The sequence below is a fragment of the Anthonomus grandis genome, chromosome 14, assembly GCF_022605725.1.
Source record: "Anthonomus grandis grandis chromosome 14, icAntGran1.3, whole genome shotgun sequence".
Lineage (NCBI taxonomy): Eukaryota > Metazoa > Arthropoda > Insecta > Coleoptera > Curculionidae > Anthonomus > Anthonomus grandis.
The window spans coordinates 21,858,747-21,880,175 of NC_065559.1; the positions used below are offsets into that span (position 1 = coordinate 21,858,747).

At 31.6% G+C, this 21,429-nt stretch overlaps 1 protein-coding gene across 1 annotated transcript in view; it reads right to left on the reverse strand.

Moving 5' to 3' along the window:
* LOC126744358 (dystroglycan 1) overlaps positions 1–21,429 on the reverse strand; it is a 252,399-nt gene that overhangs the window by 142,819 nt on the left and 88,151 nt on the right. The gene's annotated exons all lie outside the window — the stretch shown is intronic.

Sequence of the window (21,429 nt, forward strand, 5' to 3'; positions counted from 1 at the left end):
TAAATATAATGTTTAAACGTTAATTAATAATAATCAGTTTGGTTAATATTAAAAATTATTCTTTTTACATTTGCTGAGAAATACAAATTTTAAGTTTCATAAACAACAGTTGTATTTGTTATACGCCTAAGCCTAATTATTTGTTTGCTTTAATTTTATAATAAACTGGCATCAATTTTACTAAAAATTTACAGTAGAGTTGTAGTAAAAAAATATTTAATCAGTAAAACTTCACAAGTACAGGGTTGTATTTTTAAAATGAATTTAGGATATCTAAAGTAAATTTTCTTCTTTTTTTATAAACATTTTACATTGTTTTCACAAATAAATTACAGCAAATTTATAGCAAAAAAGCATTTAATTAGTAAAATATTACAACTTATAAAATTGTAATTTTACAATAAATTTACGATATTCTTACAATATCTGCTGTAAATTTCCTGGTTTTTGTCGAATTTTTACAACATTTATTCAAGAATTTTATACAACAACTATCGTAAAATTAAATATAACCATTAAATCCATTTTTACATGAATGTCGTAAAATTACAAGTAAAAGTAAAATCATCATTTTTTTTTACTGGCATCATATAACCAATAATATTTGTTGTAAATTCACGTAACTCGTTTTTACAGTGTAGAGGGATATATAAGTAACATAAGTTTTTCAAACAGACTTATACAAACCAAGATTGCTTAGTACATATACTAAGTAGTTACAGACACGTAGATTATGACTTAGTAGCTATGTACATATTGTATATGTGTTATAAAAACTGTATGTGCTGTTTATCCTTATAATAAAAGCCAGTTATAATCTTTATTTTATTTAATGATTAAAATATATATACATACATATTCTAAAATTAACACCATGCAGTTTTTCTTTTAAAGTGAACTTCGGCTATTATAGTGAACCTATTTTGATGTATTTTTCAAGTTCATATCCGGAGTTGACTGTATATGCAATTTTAAGTTTATTTTTGATATGTTTGAAATTAAAATGTAATACCACTGTCAAAATACACGCCCAGATTTTTGAACTCATTGACTACTGGACTACTATTTAATTTTAAATTGTGATCCTTGTGATACTTTTTAAATCCTGATTAAACTGAAATTGAGCTATAGGAAGATTTTGGCGTGAAAACAAAAGATATAAAAAGATATCGTCCGCATCTTTCTGTAATGTTGAGTGTTTTACACAAAACATCATGTCAGCAACATAAAAAGAAAAGAGCAATGGGCCAATCGAATCTTGCGGGACACCCGTAGATACAATGTGGTAATTTGATTTTTCAGTGCAAAATTCCTTATTAAGAACTACGCAATGAGCTCTGCCAGCTAAATAAGACCTAAAAAAATTTACTGCATTACCAAAAAATCCAAAATAATAAAGTTTTTTTTTCTCTATTAAAATCTAACAACCCAAGACGTGTTAATTCTTTTTTTTCTTCATTTTTTTTATTTAATTAAGAAGGTTAACCAAACTGGTAAAAGTACTAAAGTTCTTTTCTAAAACCTGCCTGGCATTCAGGAATTAAAGAATGTGATTTAATATATGCCCAAATTTATTGGTGAATAAATTTTTCCAAGATTTTGGATACTAATGGCAGTATGCTTATAGGTCTAAGGTCTTTGAATTCCTTTGGATTACTGATCTTTGCTAAGGGTTTTATAATTGCCTTTTTTCAGATTGTAGGATAAAAATTTTGTAAAATACAACTATCCATAATATTAAGTAACGGCTTTAAACAAAAAAGGCATACAGAGATGTGAATCTTTTAAAGAAAAAACGTCTTTACCAATTGCAGTAGAGTGAATGATTTTAATAATTTTAAGTAAAGTTGACTGATCCATTAGAGTAAATTTTAATTCAGGTTGGATCTTATCATGTTTATGTGATTTATAAAATTTTATTTTCTCATTAGATGTTGTATTAGCTGTATTACTCAAATTTGTAAAATAGTTATTAATAGCCGTTGAATCGTATCAAGATGATCAGAATTCTTGTTACAGCCGAGATTTAAGTTATTTGCGTCCCTCCAGAATTCTTTGCTCTGTTTTTGAGACATTAAATTAAAGTAAGTAATTTTTTCCCTAGCAATGGCATGTTTTGTGTAATGCCTTATTTGTCTGTATTATTGCAAGCGTGCATCACTTCTTTGTTTTAAATATTTACGGTGGGCTTGATCCCTTTTCTTCATGAGCAATTTGATATTATTGGTAATACACGGCGTAAATGGCTTATCGCGTATATTTCTAATTAAAAGAGGCGCATGTCTGTTTATAATACACTATATTTTTATTGAAAATTTAAATTTTCTTATATATAGCAGGTGTGTAATAAATTTGATCCCAATTTAATTGACTTGCATCCAAATGTAACTGATTTAACTCTATATTTTTGTAATTTCTATATTTAAATTCGTTTAATGCTATTATTATTCATAGGAAAATCTAATACTGAAAATACCATATTATTTATAGAGCCCGATTTTTTTATTATTAAGGTTTGATTAGTTACTATTAGATCAATAAGACTTAAAGTGTTTGTGGTAAAATTATGTCGTGTAGACTCAGTATGACTGACTTTAAATTAAAAATATGAAGTAACTGTTGGAGTTTTATTTTTCCTGTATCTTGCCTTAAAAAATCAATATTGAAATCTCCCACACATATTACCTGGTCATAGCAACGAATAGTTAAACCAAATAATTGCTCCATGCAATCAATAAAATGATATAGCAATATTAATAGCCTCTAATCTACTTAAAATAAACCCCATTTAAATAAATAACAAATTATTAAAGCAAATCGGTTATCCTTCAGTACCCAAATACGAATCCGAATTGGTATTATCATATACGTCTAGAAATAAAAAACCGGATATTCAATGGAGGTGATTGATGCGATCGTGCAGGAAGCGCACGAAAATCACCGACGACGATGATTGCAAGACGACGTGACATTAATATGTATTAGGATGAGGATTGTTTAATGCACTTTCATGTTGCCTCTAAGTTAGCGATCAATTTTCTGCGATATAAGCAAAATTTTGACTTATTCGATATGAACATTTTTTCACCATAAATAGATCTTAGTTTAGGAAAAGTTTTATTTCATTATAATATAAAATGACTTATTTTTATTTTCAGTTGAATTAAGTTGAATTTCAGAAAAAAAAATGTATGATACTAATAAATATATCTTGTCAAGTCTTGTATTTCTATTTATATTTTATATTTTTGAGTTTTAATTTGCATATACATATTTTGGTCTGTGGTATCTCCAGTTTTGAGATTTTCCAATTTTTCTCAGACACTCTTTATAAATACTTAACTAGTATCACAAAATATAAACACTAATTAAAAATTACACTTTCTTCGCCGAAAATTAATATAAAAATAATTGGACCAACCACAAATAATATTAAAAAAAAATATTTTTCTAGAAAGTCTGTGTATTCATCTCTCAATGCAGCTATTTGCCAAATAGACGAGCTTACACCATTTAAACTGAAAAATGAAAAAAATGTAATGAACCATCAAAGAACAAATGACAGAATACAGAATTGGCAATAAAAACCTCTGCACGCAAGACATATTAACGAGCTCACGCAAGAACATGTTTGACAAATGTGCGTCAAACTATTGACTGATCTCAGGACAAACGTTACCCGAAACAGAGGGTTCGCTCCTAGCCATTCATAATCAAGTTGATCCAACGCGTAATTATCTAGCAAAAGATCATAGCAGAAGTTCATAGTAAAAGATCCAGCTATTAAACATAACCGATGTAGATATTAATGCCAAACGTCTGAGACAATCCGGCACATAACAGGAGGTTGCCAAATATTTGCGCCCACAGAATACAAAAGACCAAAGGTCCTTATACATCAAGGACCAAAAGCTCTAAAACTGACACTTCTGCAGACTGAAAAGCGCCTGGAGGAAAGGGATTCTGGAAAATGCAAACTTTAGGCTTTATTGGGATTGTACTATTATAACTGATCAAACTGTAAGTAATAACAGACCTGAGTTATTTTTAGTGGATAAGCAATATAAGATAACATCTCTTATCAAAGTGGCTATTCCCAATACTAACAATTTAGTCCAAAAGCACGCAGAAAATATCAAATCAATTCGTTTATTTCCATCGACATCATAACAATGTAAAGGAATTGTCAATAAAAAACTGCAATGCTAATAAAAATATTATAAAATTACAAAGATATGACAGGGAAACAAATTTAGTCAATAAGTCTCTAGTTAAAGAACGAGTAAAAAGGACAGTCAGCTAACATGGTCCTAAGAGCCTTCTTAAAAGTTGAAGTCTTAGCTGTCTTTATTCTACATGGCAGATAATTATAAATTTTGAAAGATATAATTTCCGGACCATCCTGTACCTGCGACAACCGGGTAAAAGGAATGTATAATTTATCTGCATTTCGAGTTTTATAAAAATTAATATCTCCAGATCTCATGTGGTTGGAAAGATTTTTATGTACTTGACATGCGCACTCCAAGATATAGATGTTAATTATAGTTAGGATTTTTTCTTTTTTAAAAGTACAACGGCAAGTTTCTCTGAAGGAAAGTCTAAACATCGTACGTACAATGCGCTTTTGATTAATTAGCACTCTCCCAATACTGGAGTTGCTATCTCGTGTTATTACTCCTAAAGCAACTATTTTAAGTGTTTACTTACGGTCGGGGTGAATAACAGCAAATAAAAACTTAATTTATTAAGTTAATACTCTTATTTTTGCAAGGTCGATTTGATGCTACCATATCATAAGATTTATAATTTTAAGTTGTAAATTATGGCAGCATTTATAAATATTCGTAAAATTAAACAATATTGTGATCGTAGAGATCTAAGTCCAAATAGTGCAAAACGTCTTTTAAGGTTTGAAAATGAAAATATTGAGCTCATTACGAACTATTTTTTACCATATAGCAACGAAACTCGAGGTGGTGCACTTTCTTCAACAAAATATATGGAAATATTTCTTCGGTATATTAGTGACCCTAGTTTTCAAAATGGTGTTGCAAATGATTTTGGTGTTGATAGAACAACAGTTTGTAAGACTGTAGATTATGTTGCACAAAAAATTATGGAGAAGGCAGATCAATGGATAATGTTTCCAACAACTGAACGACAGTTAAATGAAGCTAAGACAAGTTGGATGGAAAAATACAAAATTCCCACCGTAATTGGCGCACTTAATTATACCCATATACAAATTAAAAAACCGGGCGGGCAGTTTGGCAATGAGTACATAAATAGAAAAAATGTTGCTTCATTAAATGTTCAGATGACATGTGATGCAATGGAAAGGATCACAAGTATAGACGTGCAATGGCCTGGAAGTGTGCACGATAGTAGGATTTGGAGACAAAGTTCTGTTCAACAAAAACTTGCAATATTTCAAGAAAATGTCTGTTTGCTGGGGGCCAGTGGATATGGTATATCTCCGTGGCTTTTAACACCATTTAGACAGCCACAAACTCAATTAAAACGGCAATACAATACATTACATTCAAAAGAACGAGTAGTAATAGAACGGGTATTATGCCAAATAAAACAGCGCTTTCCAATACTCGCAAATAGGATTAGACTAGCAATAAAGAACGTACCTAAAATAGTGATATGTTGTGTTGTACTTCATAATATTGCTAAGTATTTGCAGGATGAATGAGACTATGAAATAGAAAACAACAACGACGACGATCCTGATGACACAGAAATTGAAGAACAAGGAGACATTAGACGTCTTGGTGAACAAAAACGCTTGGAAATAATGCAGACAATAAATCAGTTTAATTTAAATAACAAAATTTTTTTTCTAAATAATTATAGGTATCAAATAAAAAATAATTATGTGCCTCTTAAATATATCTAGTTATTTTAATTAACACATTATAATTCATATTATATCTACTTATATCAATTTAAACGTCTTATATCTACATAAATCAAATGTTTTGTAATATATATAAATTTTACTTTAACAAAAGAAAATCTTGCAACTTATATTCCTTATTAAAAGGATCAACACTGTTTTGGGTATTATTAGCTTTTTTTCTTGCTCACGAAGGATTTTTAATTGGAGTTTCTCTTTTTAAAATTGTAATCTCGTTAGTTTAAGCTGCTCTAGTAGTACTAAGCATTGCAGTTCGGTTGTTGATAAACTTACAGTTTCTTCTATTTCTGCTGCTAACAATTTTTGTTTTTTAGTTTTGTGGTCACTGGATACAGAAGAAATATCTTTAGCATATTCTTTGCGTAAAAGGTGTATGGGAGGTAAAACACTTTTATTACCAGAATCTAGCCCAACTGTTACTCCTCCTGGTATTTTAATAATAGCGATAAACAAGCTTAGACTCGCAAGTATTACTTCAATATTAACAAGTAAACTTTTTTGAGTCATGCCTTACTTTTATTCATTCATTGACAAGCATTTGCTGCAACTTTTAGGTAAATGCTTATAAGTGCTTACTTGATTTTATTCACCTCACCCAATCTATTGCACACAGATTCCACCTGACGATCCCAATATAGACGTCTATCAATTACAATTCCCAAGAACTTGGCGGAGTGTTGTTGGATAACACTACTTGATGACTCTTTTCTAAGGAATAGCTCGAATCGGAGTGAAAACATTGAAACTAGTTTTCAAACTATTCAAACAAAGACCATTTTTCTGGCACCACCCCGCAATATCAGCTATACACTTGGTGACTTTTGAGTGGATAGACTTATAGTCAGTACCCGAGACAACTGCTGATGTATCGTCGGCAAAAAGTGTTATGTAGCTGTCACTAACCAGGAGAGGCAAGTCATTTATAAAAAGTAAAAACAAAATGGGCTCAATAACACTACCCTGTGGAACCCCAGTGACGACAGTCACCTGACCACTAACTTTCAATCTAACAGCCTGGGTTCTACCTATCAAATATGATTCAAGCCATTTATAAGCCAGGAGTGGGACTCTGTAACGCAAATAGCGATAGATAAACTCTTTATTCTCTATCTCTACGGTATTTCGTACTCTGTAACGCCGTTCGGGCTTTTTCGTTACAGAACGAATATAGACGACCTCGCTTTCTTAAGCGACAACGAAAAGGACTTTTCTATTGTAAAGATATTATTTTCTTCCTTTTTTAGCGTGTATTGTGGGAAAGAATAAACTAATGGCTTATTTATTTGGATTTGGCACCGACTCTCCGTCCGTACGCCGTGAACGGGGAAATTTTATTAGGAGGGAGAAAAAATTTAACGTGCGATGGACGGGAGTCACTACCTGATTTTTTTAAGTGTCATGATTTATTTTCAGTTTTTCGTTTTTTATTCATATTTGTATTCTGTGATTTAGAGTAAAGGAAAAGGAGAAATCAAATTATTATACTAGGTAAGTACTCATCCATTCCCTCAAGTAAATAATATCCTATGTAAAATTACACCTTGCAATTGCAAATCATTATAGATAAAAAGTGGGTATACATCATAATATAATTTCTGTTAACTTCCTATAATACCTATTATGTGCCTTTGAATATCTTAGCTTCTTTAGAAGAAACTATGTTTGGAATAAACTTAAATTGTTCCAGGCTAGTTTTTAATGCCATTTTTAATAAATAATCAACTCATTATTGTTGTTACAGATATGGAGAATCAAAGTACCTAAAACCAATCCAGCGCAATGGGCTGTGCTGGTAGATTTTTTACTTCAACATCCAGAAATAGTCGACGATTTTCTTGCATTCGCTGCCGATTTTCTAACTCGTTAATTAAAAATCTTTGCACGGGAAGCGTTTTAAAGTTTTAGGTGCTTGAACTAAGCATTTTAGGCGCTAGAACCAATGAAAATTAATGTAAAACAGTAAAACAAAGCCAAAAACAAACTTTTGACATAAGCAAAATAAAAAAAAAGTCAAAATGTCAATATTGTTAATGTCATTTTCTTCTTCTTCTTCTTGTATTCACAGCTGGAGTATGCTCAATTGTCTGATGTTTTTAGAATAGATAATTATTGAATTCTCTATGCCCGAGCAATAACGAAGTTTATAAGGAAATGTTTATAGAGTGCCAAGGCGTTAAGCGATCTTTGTCTCTTCGCTTCCTTATTCGCTTCCTTCCCTAAATAGAGAAAATCCCACGCCAGACCTCTTATACCAGAATGAAAGATCTTATTTAATAGTAAAGCATGATCAAATGCCTTAGTAAGATTAAAAAAGATACCAACATATTTCAACCTCAATTATTCAACATATTTGTATAAAGAGATATTATAGCATCTGATGTAGAGAGTCCAGACCTGAATTCAAACTGATGACATGGCAGTATAGCAAAAGACTTTAAAAAGAAGATAGGTAAGTGGTGAGATAATATGCTCAGCACATTCTAACACCGGATGACTCCTTCCTGGAGGAAGATTTTATAATCTCAAGTCTTTTCACCTTCGGTGAGAGGGAATAGAAAAAGAGATTGGAATAAACTGTTGAAAGGCACATTCATACCCATGGGTGCCTAAAAATTATCTGTGATCTTTCGCACTAACTCTACAAAAAAATTATTAAAGGTATTAGCAATAGTGAGGTTTCCGGTAACTTTTTTTTCCATTATCAGTAACCAAATTAGGAACACACTTTGTTCCGCGACTAAGAAGTTCGTGATTGAGTTAATAATTTCCCATGGGGCTCGAGTTATATTGTTAGAAGTAAGCAACTTTGTTGAATTATAGGTTTTTTTTAGCTCTAGGTACCTTCAATCTCCTTCTGTAGGATGTCAGTAACTTATGGTCATGAACGGTCTTTGGTTGAGTATGAAGTAGTCTTAACTGTTTGCCTTCATTGATTATCAATCGTGTAATCCACTGATGAGACTTTGTATGATATGTTAGAGTACCGCGACCTAGAAGTCCGACTCCAGAGGCAATGGCAAATGAATACTGTTAGAGCGATACCAATAATATTGTCGACTACAGGAGTCATACCAAAATATCTGGAAAGAACCATTGAAGAACTAGGTGCACTAAAACCCATACTTTCCTGGTTTTTTGAGAAGGGTCTAATGACATCTGATGAAAGTGCAGTGCTTTAAATGATACAATTTATAGGCAATAAAAATGTTGTCCTAAAATATTTAGTAGTTCTATATTACCCTTCTTGAATATTGAACAGAAGAATAGCCTTTTTTAGGTAAATCGTTTTTAAGAAATCATGTGTGCGTGCATATACGGCAAATCACCCAAACATTTTCAGCATCTTCGACAGCGATCTGCCTAAGACGACGCCGTATCTGATTTGGAGGTTAGGTTTTTTGATTTTAAAAACATGTGATTTGTAATGATCGCAGGTGTAAAAATTTAACAGTCCGGTAAAAGAGCAACGTGATTAATAAATTTTAAACTTACGTTTAATTATTATTGAGAAGTGAAGAGCATTAAGTGCAGGTAAAGTTTTGTTTATTATAATATTTTCATATATTATAAGATTAACAAATTTTGGTGAATAAAGGAAAGCCTTCCGCTCGGTGTTTGGAAAACCCCATTTGTAATACTTAGTATTTGCAAGGGGCTTAAATTTTGTTTTGATATTTTGATGGGTGTTAAATTTCGTCTGGAAAGCAGAAAGGCCTTTGTGATATTTAAAATTATAAAGTAAACATATAGAGCATAAAAAAAATAGCTAAAATTCTATCCCAAAAAAGATGATTGAGTGATTACTCGCACGTAGTTGGAATGCCGTGTTCTGTGATGTGTAATGTCGGAATATCGCCAAACAAAATTTTTTTTGTTCGCTTTTTATTGTTTGAATTTTAAATCTTAAATTGTAGTTCTATTTTAAAGCCAAAATGTTTTTTTGCTTACCTAATAAAGAAAATAAGAGGAAAAAATGTTTTTTAATATTCTAGACTGTATGCTATAATTTCGTTATCGTTTTTTACTGCTCCATGCAACATCTCCCTATTTTTATTCTATATATTTTCGGGTATATCCTATTATTAGTATATCAATATTTTCTTTACTATCAACTCATCTTCATCTTTTCAGTTTCACTATAAAAAATCCAAACCTTTCGAAATCAAAATTTAAAACAACAATTTTTCTACAACTAAGCAAAAAAAAAGAATTTGGATCCAGATTACAAACCAGAATCAGACACAGATGATGATACTCCATTAAGCAAAATACCCAAAATAAATATACAATCACATTATAAGATTGTAAATTCTAATTCTTCATAAGATGTGATAGACATGCTTTCAGAAACATCATTACCATCAACAAGTCAACATATGCAAGATGGCCAAGTGTCTTTGCCAAACGACATTTATTTAGAGTCTTCCCAAAACAATGAATTTGATGTAAGTGACCAAGCACAAGATAATGCTCGAAATATTATTTTACCAATAATAGAAAATCTATTAGATTTAGTAATATCCGAAACCTCAAAAAAATATACCAAAAGCGGACCGTTAAGAAACCGGAAAATCTTTGATACTTCTCTATCTGAGCGCATAGTTGCAAAACGCCAAAAGAAGATATTAAAACATTCAGTGAAACCATCTTGTTCCGACCATTGTTTGCTTCAGTGCAATACAAAATTTAGTCCTGAAAGAAAAATGTCGATTAACCAGCAATATTGGGAATCCACAAAAGATGTCCAACAAAATTTTTTAATTAGTCATGTTAAAAGAGTTTCTATAAAAAGAAGAACAGTTGTTGTTGCGGCAGAGCCTTTAAGAAAATCTCCGAGTTTTCATTATTTTTTGAAAGACGAATCAGGTGATCTCCAACGAATCTGCAAGGTTTTTTTCTTAAGTACATTGGGGTATGTTAGCTACAAATACAGATACTATTATTTACAAACCTACTCGTCGAACAAACGTAATTCCAAACCAAAAAATTGATCGTACGGTTATTGTAGATTCACACATAAATTCATTCGGGCCAACTATCTCACATTATCGGAGAGCACATGCCCCAAATAGACGTTACCTTCCGTCAGATATTAATATTATGGCTATGCATAAACATTTCAAATAGAAATATCCTAACATACCTGTCTCATATCAAATTTAAGTAGTAGCGGGGCAAAAAATTTCCTTTGTAAAACTAGGACATGAGGAATGTTGGTCCTGTGAAGTTTTTGAACTACACTGTAGGCAAGTGGGGCATGATAAAGAAAGGATAAATGATGAATGTGTGTCAAAAATGAGCTTCCTATAAATAAAAGGTAAAACTTTCAAGAGAAGCTTACCAAAGAGACGGTGATTCAAAGGGCGATTCAAGTAGTTTGGTAGCATCTGCTGATCTACAAAAGGCAAGAAAGTGGTTAAGTAATTAGTTTGTAAATTAATTTATAAGATTTGTATTTTATAGGTGATTATGCTGCCAAGGGTAGAGATGTTTAAAGAAGTAATCTTCACCCAAAGGATTATCGTCTTCAATGAGTCTTTTGTTCCCGTCGGTGAAAATAAACAAAATAAAGCCTGTGCTGTCCTCTGGCATGAAGCAACCGCTGGGAGATCGAAATCTGATATTACCTGTGCATATCATCGATTCCTTGTCAGCAATAGAGACGCAAAAGACATTACTTTGAGATTGAGAGATTACGTTTTGGCTAGACAATTGTAGTGCACAAAACAAAAATTGGGGACTGTTTTGTTTTTGTATATGGTAAACTCTGATGACATCTCAGCACAAAAAATTGATGTGAAATACTTTGAACCCGGTCATAGTTTCATGAGCGCGGATTTATTCCACCACCGAGTCGAGAATTCATTAAAGAAAAAAGGGAAGGTGTTTGATTTCCAGGATTTTGTGGATTGTGTTTAAAAGGCCAGATCGGAGAAGTCTCTAGTTACCGCTGTTATGGATACCCAACACTTTTTTCAATGGGGTGATTATACATCACAGTACAAACTGAGTAAAACATCTCCTCGTCCATATTTGCAGTCAATGGTTCATGTCAGATTTGAAAGGGGTAAATACACCCTGGAGTATAAAAATACTTTTGATTCTGAATTCCTTTCATTAAATGTATTAACAGCCAAATTTTCTAAAACTGGAATCCCACCTCCCAACCCCATACAAACACCTCGCGATATTTCCAAAGAGAGAAAGAAAAATCTTTTGAGTAAGCTTTTTGCAATTATTCCCACAAACAGATTGCAGTTTTGGAAAGAGCTACCAGGAAGAAAATGTGGATATGTGTGATTCCGATGATGAGTGAGTTCATTGTAATTTTAAAGTTCATGTATTACTGCTCAAATAATACGTTATATTTAATTTAATAAAAGGTTTTCTTCAAGGTAGTTTTTTCTTTATGCTTACTTTTTTAATATAATACGGCATTTATTAGGTAGCCATTATACGGTATATGAAGCTAATATAGGTGACTTAAATTTTAAACTAAAATACCGTAAGTACATGTTTACATTTTGATAAACGAAAAAATATATTTTACTAAAAAAATAACATATTTTGTTTCTATTTAATAAACTTTTTTAAAAGAATTAGTTAAAAAGTTTTATAAATGTCAATGGCAAGAAGCAAAACATAAAATGTCGTTTTTCTCGATACGCCATTATCGTAGATACGGCGTTGTCGTTAAGCAGGGCAGTGTAGATGTAATATCTCCAGCAAACTATCAATCAATATTCAACGTTCTAAACTTTATAAGCTACGCATTTGTTTATACCCATAGGTGTGATTAGGTATTGGATTGCAGTTGGTACTTAAATAACTTTCTACATTCATAAAGCTGAACCTAAAAAAGCCATTAAAAGATATTGCTTGAATAATGCGCCAATTGCTTCATGATAAGAAATCCAATAATACAGTTGACCCAGACCTTAAAGTCAAAGAGTCTGCTCGTAAAAGTAATAAAAATAGATACGGATTTAAAAATAATAATTATAACGAGGCTATTCATAGAATGAAATCGTTGTGACAATAATAGATACGTCATACATCCTCTTGGGATTATCATGAAAAATTCACACTAAATATTGTTTTTAGACTTGATGCCGACTTTCTGAAAAGTTCCTGTTAATGTTATCGAAACATAAAGAGAATAAATCTGATTTATTTTTATAAAAAGAATAAAGACGACATTTCCGTATAACACCAAATCCTCTTTTAAAAATCCTTAAAAAAAGCAAAAATATTCTTTGATAAAATGGAGAATCGGCCGAAGGGAAAAACTGATAATCTCCCTTTAAAAAAAATCTTTTTATTTTCTTTGACGTGTTAAAAGCTTTGTACCATAAATAAAGTCTGACAGCTTTTAAAAACTGTATGTTATACATAAAGAAGCTTTGTAAAATTTCAGAAAATTTATATGTGTAACCGCAATATTTCAAATTTAACAAAATTCATTACAGTAGTATAAGGCAAAAAAAAGGTATGGGATTCGATGCCGAAATCGAGTTATATTAATGTTTAAATTAAAGATATCTAAAAGAATTAAATATTAAAGGCAATATTGCAACTTAATACATAGGATGGGTCGTCTCGCCGTAGGTCACATTAAATATTTAAATCCATATTTTTCAAATATACTTAGCGTGTTGTAAATAAAATTAAATAAATCGATCGACTGATGTTGGGCGCCAAAAAGTCGACCAATTTCGGGAGCAAGTGACACTCTCGTTACAAATTGGTAATAAGTATTGGACATAGTTCATTTCCATACCGGTATATTTGATATTTGCTGAATATTGCTGACAGAGAAATGGAAGGCGAAAGTTTTTACAGAGCATTACCTAATATAGCTCACTAAGTAAATCACCTAGGTTAATAAATGTTGTTCAGTCAAATTTAAGAAATGCCAAGAAACACTTTGATAGGTTGTTATTACTGTTTGAATGGGGCAAGCTAACATACTGTGATATATTTATATTAACTGAATGCTTTAAGTTAAATTCTAGCAATCTCTACAAAATTCCAGGGTATGACACCTACTAGAAATAGGGAGACTTTAATCGAAATGATGGGATTCTTATATTGATCAGATCCACATTAAATCCAGAAGTCATTCGTAATAAATTGAAAAAATCAAAGGTAATGTTAAGTAGAATCACATTTGAGTTTTGTGATTACTCTTTTGGTGTATCTGCAATTTACAGATCACCTAAGATAAATGATCAGTTTTTTGTTGAGGATTTATCTAAATATTTTTCTAGTGTGTCAAGCAATATGATAAAATTTTTAGAGGAGATATTAATATAGATCTTAAGGCACTAAAGGACCCAACTGTGTATGAAGACCTTTGCCTTAGGAAGGGTTGGTTATATATGCTATATTAATAATGCCACACGATATGATACAGGAACATGCATTGACCATCTCTTTATTAAAAGTAGAATACAACAGCTCTTTTTTGAGTCATTTATTTTAGACACCTATATTACTGACCTGCAAAAGTTTTCTTGCAAAAATCCAGAACAAGAAGGACCAGCAATAAAAATCCAATATAAAATTGATTATGATATTTTAAAACAGAAACTTTCCTCTAATGACAGCTGAGCTCAAATCCTTCAATCTAATGACCCTAAAAAGCCAACAGAGGCTTTTGTATCACATTTACTGAATTCCATAGAACACTTTAAGATGGTTGTCAAAACTGGAAAGCACAGAGATAATCTAAAGAGGAGATTACTAAAAATCCCATAACAGTGTTATAATATTAAGTCCATAACAGTAATGCTATATAGTGTTTAAATTAATTAATTTTTCTATAGATTGTTTAATATCCCCTTGTCAAAAGAAGCTTTTGCTAAAGAACTGAATATTATAAAACATGTTGCTTTTAACAACGGATTTTCTCTTCATTTAATAGACCAAATTTATTACAAATTTTTAAATAAATATAAATTGACCTACAATATTGTTTATAATAACGACTCAAAAAGTTCCTTTAGATCCGTGTCCTTTTTCGGTTCAATATCCGTAAATTTAGCAAGATTCTTTAAATCTCTAAATGTAAAAAATCGCGTTTAAGACAGTCAATAATTTAAAGGACCAATTGGTCAGTACAGTGGACAAAGCAAACATCCTTTCTAAATCGGGAGTTTACTCTTTAAAAGGGTCATTCTCATTTAACTTTGATATTTGATGTCTTCAAGACTTTTTTCTTCAGGTTTTGTTTGTTAGTGTCGATTAGATGTTTTAAAATAAAAACTAAACACGGATTAATCACATGTTTAGGAAATAATATATCTTGATTTTATCAATGTAATTTTATTTCATTTTAAAGTCACAAAATGTCAAGGTTCGTCACGGTCTCTTTCTTAGTTGCTTTCATACTATCATGATTTTTCGTTAAGGAATTGTTTTTTACTTAGGCTTTACTTAGATAACTAAAAAATATTGATTTAATTTTTAACTTTTCGCCTATAGGAAACACGTTTTTGCTTTTCGTATTTATTAAATTCGTTCAAAGTATTGTCTCTAAAAAATATGTCAGGTTCGTCACTACTATTAAGAAAGCGTAAAATTCTTATATGGACCAATTTACTATTTCCAGTTAACCACCTGCTTGCTAAATGAAACCATAGTGTCGCTACGCAGTGTAAAGAAAGTGTTTTTTTAGTTAAATACTGTGTTTAAAAAAGTGTTTTCTTGTGACTTTAAGGTGAGTATGTTTATTGCTTGTCAGTTACGTCACGCAAATAACTTTAAATTTCTTTATATTTTCTTAAAACTAATTATTGTATTTTGTTAACCAAAGCAAACGAAAAGTTAGGTTATGTTTACAATAAAATACCGGTCGCCGGTCATAGTCAAATAGTCTTATTTTTAATAAAATGTCAGGTTCGTCACGGTCAGCTGCGTTACTATTCTTTCGTAACGCAGCTGACAAGTTCGTGACGAACCTGACGTTAAAAGTAGTAAAGTAGACATTATTTTCAGCAATGCCGTTAACACCGGCTGAACGTGCAAGGCGTTATAGAGAAAAACTGAAAGAAAACCCCGAAAAAAGACAAGAATATTTGGAAAAAAGCCGAAAGAGGGCAAAGAAGTCCAAAAAGTCTATAGAAGAACTTTCCGATAGGGAGCAGCGTTACCAAAGAAAAAAATGGAGATTGTACCAACAGAAAAGTCGGCAGATAAAAAAACATGAACGTGAACAGGACCAATTTCTTCAGCAAAATACTCCACCGGGAAGTCCGATACCCCTGCCCGATCATATTCCTATGGAAGATGTTGGAATAGTAAATGAACCTCCAAGAAATCAATCTTACTTAGAGGCTAACAGGTCTTCCGGAAGAAAGAGACTTCGCAAGGACAGAACTGCTGCATACAGGAAAATCAAGCGTTTGGAAAAGGACTTGGAAAAAACAAAGCAGTCTTTACGGAAGTATAAGAAACGTTGCCAGCGATACCAGAAAAAGAATGTTGTGGCAGGGAGTCAGAAAAGTGAAACAGCTAGTCCTTACAGTAAAGCCATCCAAGATACCAAAGGATATAATGTTCCTGAAACTGTAAAAAAAACTCTAGTTTTTCATAATGCACTAGTTGCACAAATAAAAGACAATTACTCAAAAACAAACAACGAAAAAGAAAAGCAAATTATTTCTAGAGCCACTAGTGGAACCATTGTCAAAAAATATAAATTTTTAACAAGAACTAAAAAGGTACTCCAATGTCATTCTTCAACTACAATGTCAAAAGGGAAAGGAAGATGTCGACTTACTTTACATCCACTTCATAAAAAAATATGAGACTTTTTTAATAGAGATGACATAACTACGCCGGGAAAAAAACAAACAGTAACACGAGGCAAGATCAAATATCAGAAAAGATTGCTAAAGGAAACCCTTAAAAATCTTTATGAAAAGTTTTGCAAAGAGTTTCCTTGTAGTAAAATTAGTTTTGCGACATTTTGCAGGCATAGACCTTGTTGGGTTGTGAAACCAAAACTTTCCGATAGAGATTCTTGCTTGTGCAAAAAACATTCCAATATACAGCATAAACTGGATACTTTAGTAAAAGAAAAAATATGCACAGAACGCAACATCGAAAATGTATGTAAGCTGGTTACGTGTGATGTAAAATCAAAAGATTGCATGAAAAATATCTGCCCAAAATGCCAAGATCAGGCCGCTATAATTCTCGCGGATATTAAAGATCCAAATAAACTAGTTAATTGGAACTTTTGGAAACTTGAAAAAGAGGAAAGGAGCAAATCAGGCAAAACATTTTTTGTTAATAAAACAAAGCTTATCCGTGAATCTGGAATGCTAAAGAACCTATGCACAAATTTTAATGCAGAACTAAAAACAATGTTCTGTTGGCATGTCTTTAAAAAAAATCATCAAGCCAGTCAAAGGCAAAAATGTATTTCTGAACTAACTTATGAAGAGGCTGCTGTACATATAGATTTTTCTGAAAATTACTCATGCAAAATGAGTTCAGAAATACAGGCAATGCATTTCGGTTCCTCACACAACCAGGCCAGTCTCCATACCGTTGTAGTTTACTATGACAATAAACCTCCTGAAAGTATATGTACCATTTCTTCCTGTACTCGGCATGACCCTCCTGCTATTTGGGCCCACTTACGTCCTGTTTTAGAAGAACTAAAACAAAATGGTGTGCAAACTGTTAACTTCTTTAGTGATGGCCCAACATCACAATACCGCAAGGACAATTTTTTTTATTTGAATACATATTTTAGAGATTATGGATTTTCAAATGCTTCATGGAACTTTTCAGAGGCTTCGCATGGTAAGGGTGCTTCGGATGGTGTTGGGGCTGCAGTCAAAAGAGTAGATGATGGACTTGTCTGTAAAGGGAATGACATTCCAGATGCAGAAGCGTTATTTAGGATTCTTCAAGGAAAAGTAAATGTGAAACTTTATTGGATCGATTTAGAAGATGTCATTAACTTTGATTCCAAAAAAGAAATAAATAATCGTTACAAAATGACTAAAGGCATTATGAAAGTAGGTCAAATTATTTTGAAAGATTCTGAGTCCGATTTATATGGACGCGAATTATCGTGTTTTTGCAAGAAATTGCCTACAACATGTGATTGTCATTCATTGCAACGGATGTATTATCAAGACTGTGAAACTGTAGATTCAGACGATAACCCAGAAGATACCACTCCTCGACAACAGCTTCAACAACAACAATTTTTACCTGTGACCTTTGAAAATGTAAAAATTGATCAATGGCTGCTTGTTAAATATAACAATGTGATATATCCGGGCGTTGTTACTGATACAAATAACGATGAATCCTGTGAAGTTAAAGTTCTGCATTCTGTAGGAGTCAATAAATACATTTGGCCAATCAAGGAAGACAAGATCTGGTATAAATTTGAAGATATAGTGAGTTCTATTGAAGCACCTACTAATGCAACTAAACGAATTTTACAGTTTAAAACGCCGTTTTGGCTTGAAAATGGGGAAGGCATCAACTAATTTAACCTAAGTATTTTATTATTTGTTATGAGTTACTTAAAATTTAGAGTTTATTTTGTTATGTTTGGTTAAATTTAGAATTTACATTTTTGGTTAAACGTTTTTGTAATTGGAGCCATTTAATAAAAAAAAACAATTATTATTTAAATGTGTTTGTTTTCTATCAATTTTTAGCATCATTGTCAGGTTTGTTACATCAGTGTCAGGTTCGTCACTATTTAGAAAAACACATAAAATATGGTATTGCTTTTTATAGAAAAATAGAAACTAAAAAAAAATAAATTACCCATCGGCTTCTTGCAATAATTAATGTTTTAAAAAGAATTCTTAACCTGGGTCTAAGGCTAATTTTCTGACTTTTAAGAAATAGTGACGAACCTGACAAAGTTCAGTAAGCAGAATCACTCAAAAACGGGTAAAATAAAAAAAAAATTGCACTGCTTTTGCCAAATTGTGTTATAAAACATGATTAGAAAATGATTTGTTTGTTTTTTTGCATAATATTAAATATTTTGTAATGAACGATTTTCACTATTGGTTTGACGACTTTAAATGAGAATGACCCAAAATGTGATGATTGCAACGCAGTATACAGGGTGTGGCCACAAGGTGTACGGCTAAGATAGCGCCTTAACTATACGAGGTAGAGCAAAAAGTTCTACAGCAAAGTTGTAGGGGTGACAAAAACCTACGAACTAAAAATATTTTTATGTATACTGGGTGTGTCACAAAAAAAGTTACTATAAAATATGATTTTTTTTTAAATGGTACGCCCTGTATATTATGGTACTAAAATATGAGGCAAAATGAATACTTTACTTTGGCATAACATTTTTAAAATTTCCGTGCGGCGTTGCAACGTAATTAATTTTTTTATGTTATTTTTTGCCTTTTAGAGGATTCGTTTGAAAAATCATAATTAACTTAAAAAATATTCTGCGCCTATGAAACTTGTACCACAGTTAGTCTAGGGAGTAAGTTTTAATCAAGATTGCTTAGAAACATTGGTTTAAACGTCAAATAATAATTGTCAGATTATTAGTCTCATGACAACAGTATTGTCAATGTTTTTTCTTCAAAAACCATTTTAGAAATTATTATCAGTGAGTTAGTTAATCGATTAATTAATTTTAATTTTTATTGTTCATTTTGTATTCAATATGAATTTTCCTCGTGAGGAATTTGTTGATATGATATATGCCCTTGGAGCTGCTGAAAGATATAGCCTTTTGGCATCTAGAATTTATGCGCAACTTTATCCTGAAAGGAGACATCCCCAAGCACAAGTGTTTCAAAAACTAAAAGAAAGATTTGAGAGAACAGGATGTGTAATTTAAGGAAAACATGAACGGGTGAAGCCAGTTGCAAATGAGGAAAACAGGATGACAGTAGCTTTAAGTGTCATTGAAGATCCTCATAAAAGCGTTAGGCAGCTAGCTAAAGAATTACCCTTTAGTGCAACATCAATATCTCACATGCTTCGAAGCGAAAAATTCCATCCTTACCATATTAAATTGTTGCAGGAATCACTTCCGCAGGATTATGAAAGAAGAATGGCTTTCTGTCAGTGGGCGCAAAATAAGATTCGTCAGCCTGAATTTTTTAATTTTGTACTTTTTTCGGATGAAGCTACATTCCATAATAATGGCAGTATTAATAAACATAAGTTTCATTATTACGACACCAGCAATCCATTCTTCACCCGAGAAATTCATCATCAACATAGATGGTCGCTTAATGTTTGGGCAGGAATAATAGGACATTACGTTATTAGACCGCACTTTTTTAATGGACATCTTACAGGTGAAATAATAATAATAATAATAATAATAATAATAATAATAAAAATTCGTTTATTAGGACCAACAATATTAACCAAAAATACAGAAATTTCAATGCAATATGTCCTAAAAGGCTCCTCAGACACCTTACAATAGAAGTGTTGTAAGGCACTGCTTAAGCCCAAACACAAATAAATTAAAACTTTTACATTTTTAAATATTTAGAATCTAAGGTAATCATTACAAAATAAGGCAGAGTAACAAAATGGAAATAAATATAATTAAAAATAAATGCAAAATACAAAAATACATAATGGCCAAAGCAAACACATAACTTAAAATCATAGGACCGTAAAATACCTAGAATAAGTTTAAAATGTAAAACAAAAATACAGAGATAAAAATAGAAACACAAAGCAAAAACAGCAAACAAAAACACAAGAAATCAAAAAAAAAAAACAAAAAAAAAATACAATAACTCAACACGTAATTTAAAAACCGTTATTCAAGAAATCACAGCTATTTAAGAGATCCAGTTAGACAAGCTTACCCCTATAATTCAGTTAGAGCCTATTTGTTCAACAATCAGAATTTGTTTAAGTCGTTTTTTAAAGTTCAACAGCGAAATGTTTGAAAATGACGGTGAAAATAGGTTTATAGTTTTAGCCGCACAATATGAAAATGATCTTTTAAGTATTTCTTTTCGATGTCTAGGTATGGACACTTTATCATTAAAGCGCAAAGGTCGATTACAAGCATTAACTCTAAATTCAAGTTTCTCAAAAAGATATCCGGGTTTTTTTGTTTTAAGAATTTTAAAGCAAAATGTATTCATATGTAGTTTTCTACGATTGTACATGTTAAGCCATTTTGATTTACGTAAAAACGGTGAAATGTGTTCGTGTCTACGGACGCCATAAATTAAACGTAAACATGAATTTTGTACTTTTTGAATCCTTCTAGATTCAAAACTATCAAGACAAGGCCCATAAATAACATCACAGTGATTGAAATGGCTTAGCACTAACGAATCACATAGCAATAATTTAATATCTTTTTGTAAAAAATGACGACTAGAATAAATAAGACGGAGAGTTGAATAAGCTTTTTTCAATTTTGAAGTTATATGTTCCCGAAACCACAAATCACTATCTATTTCCAATCCCAAACTCTTGGCATGTTTTACACAAGGTATATTCAC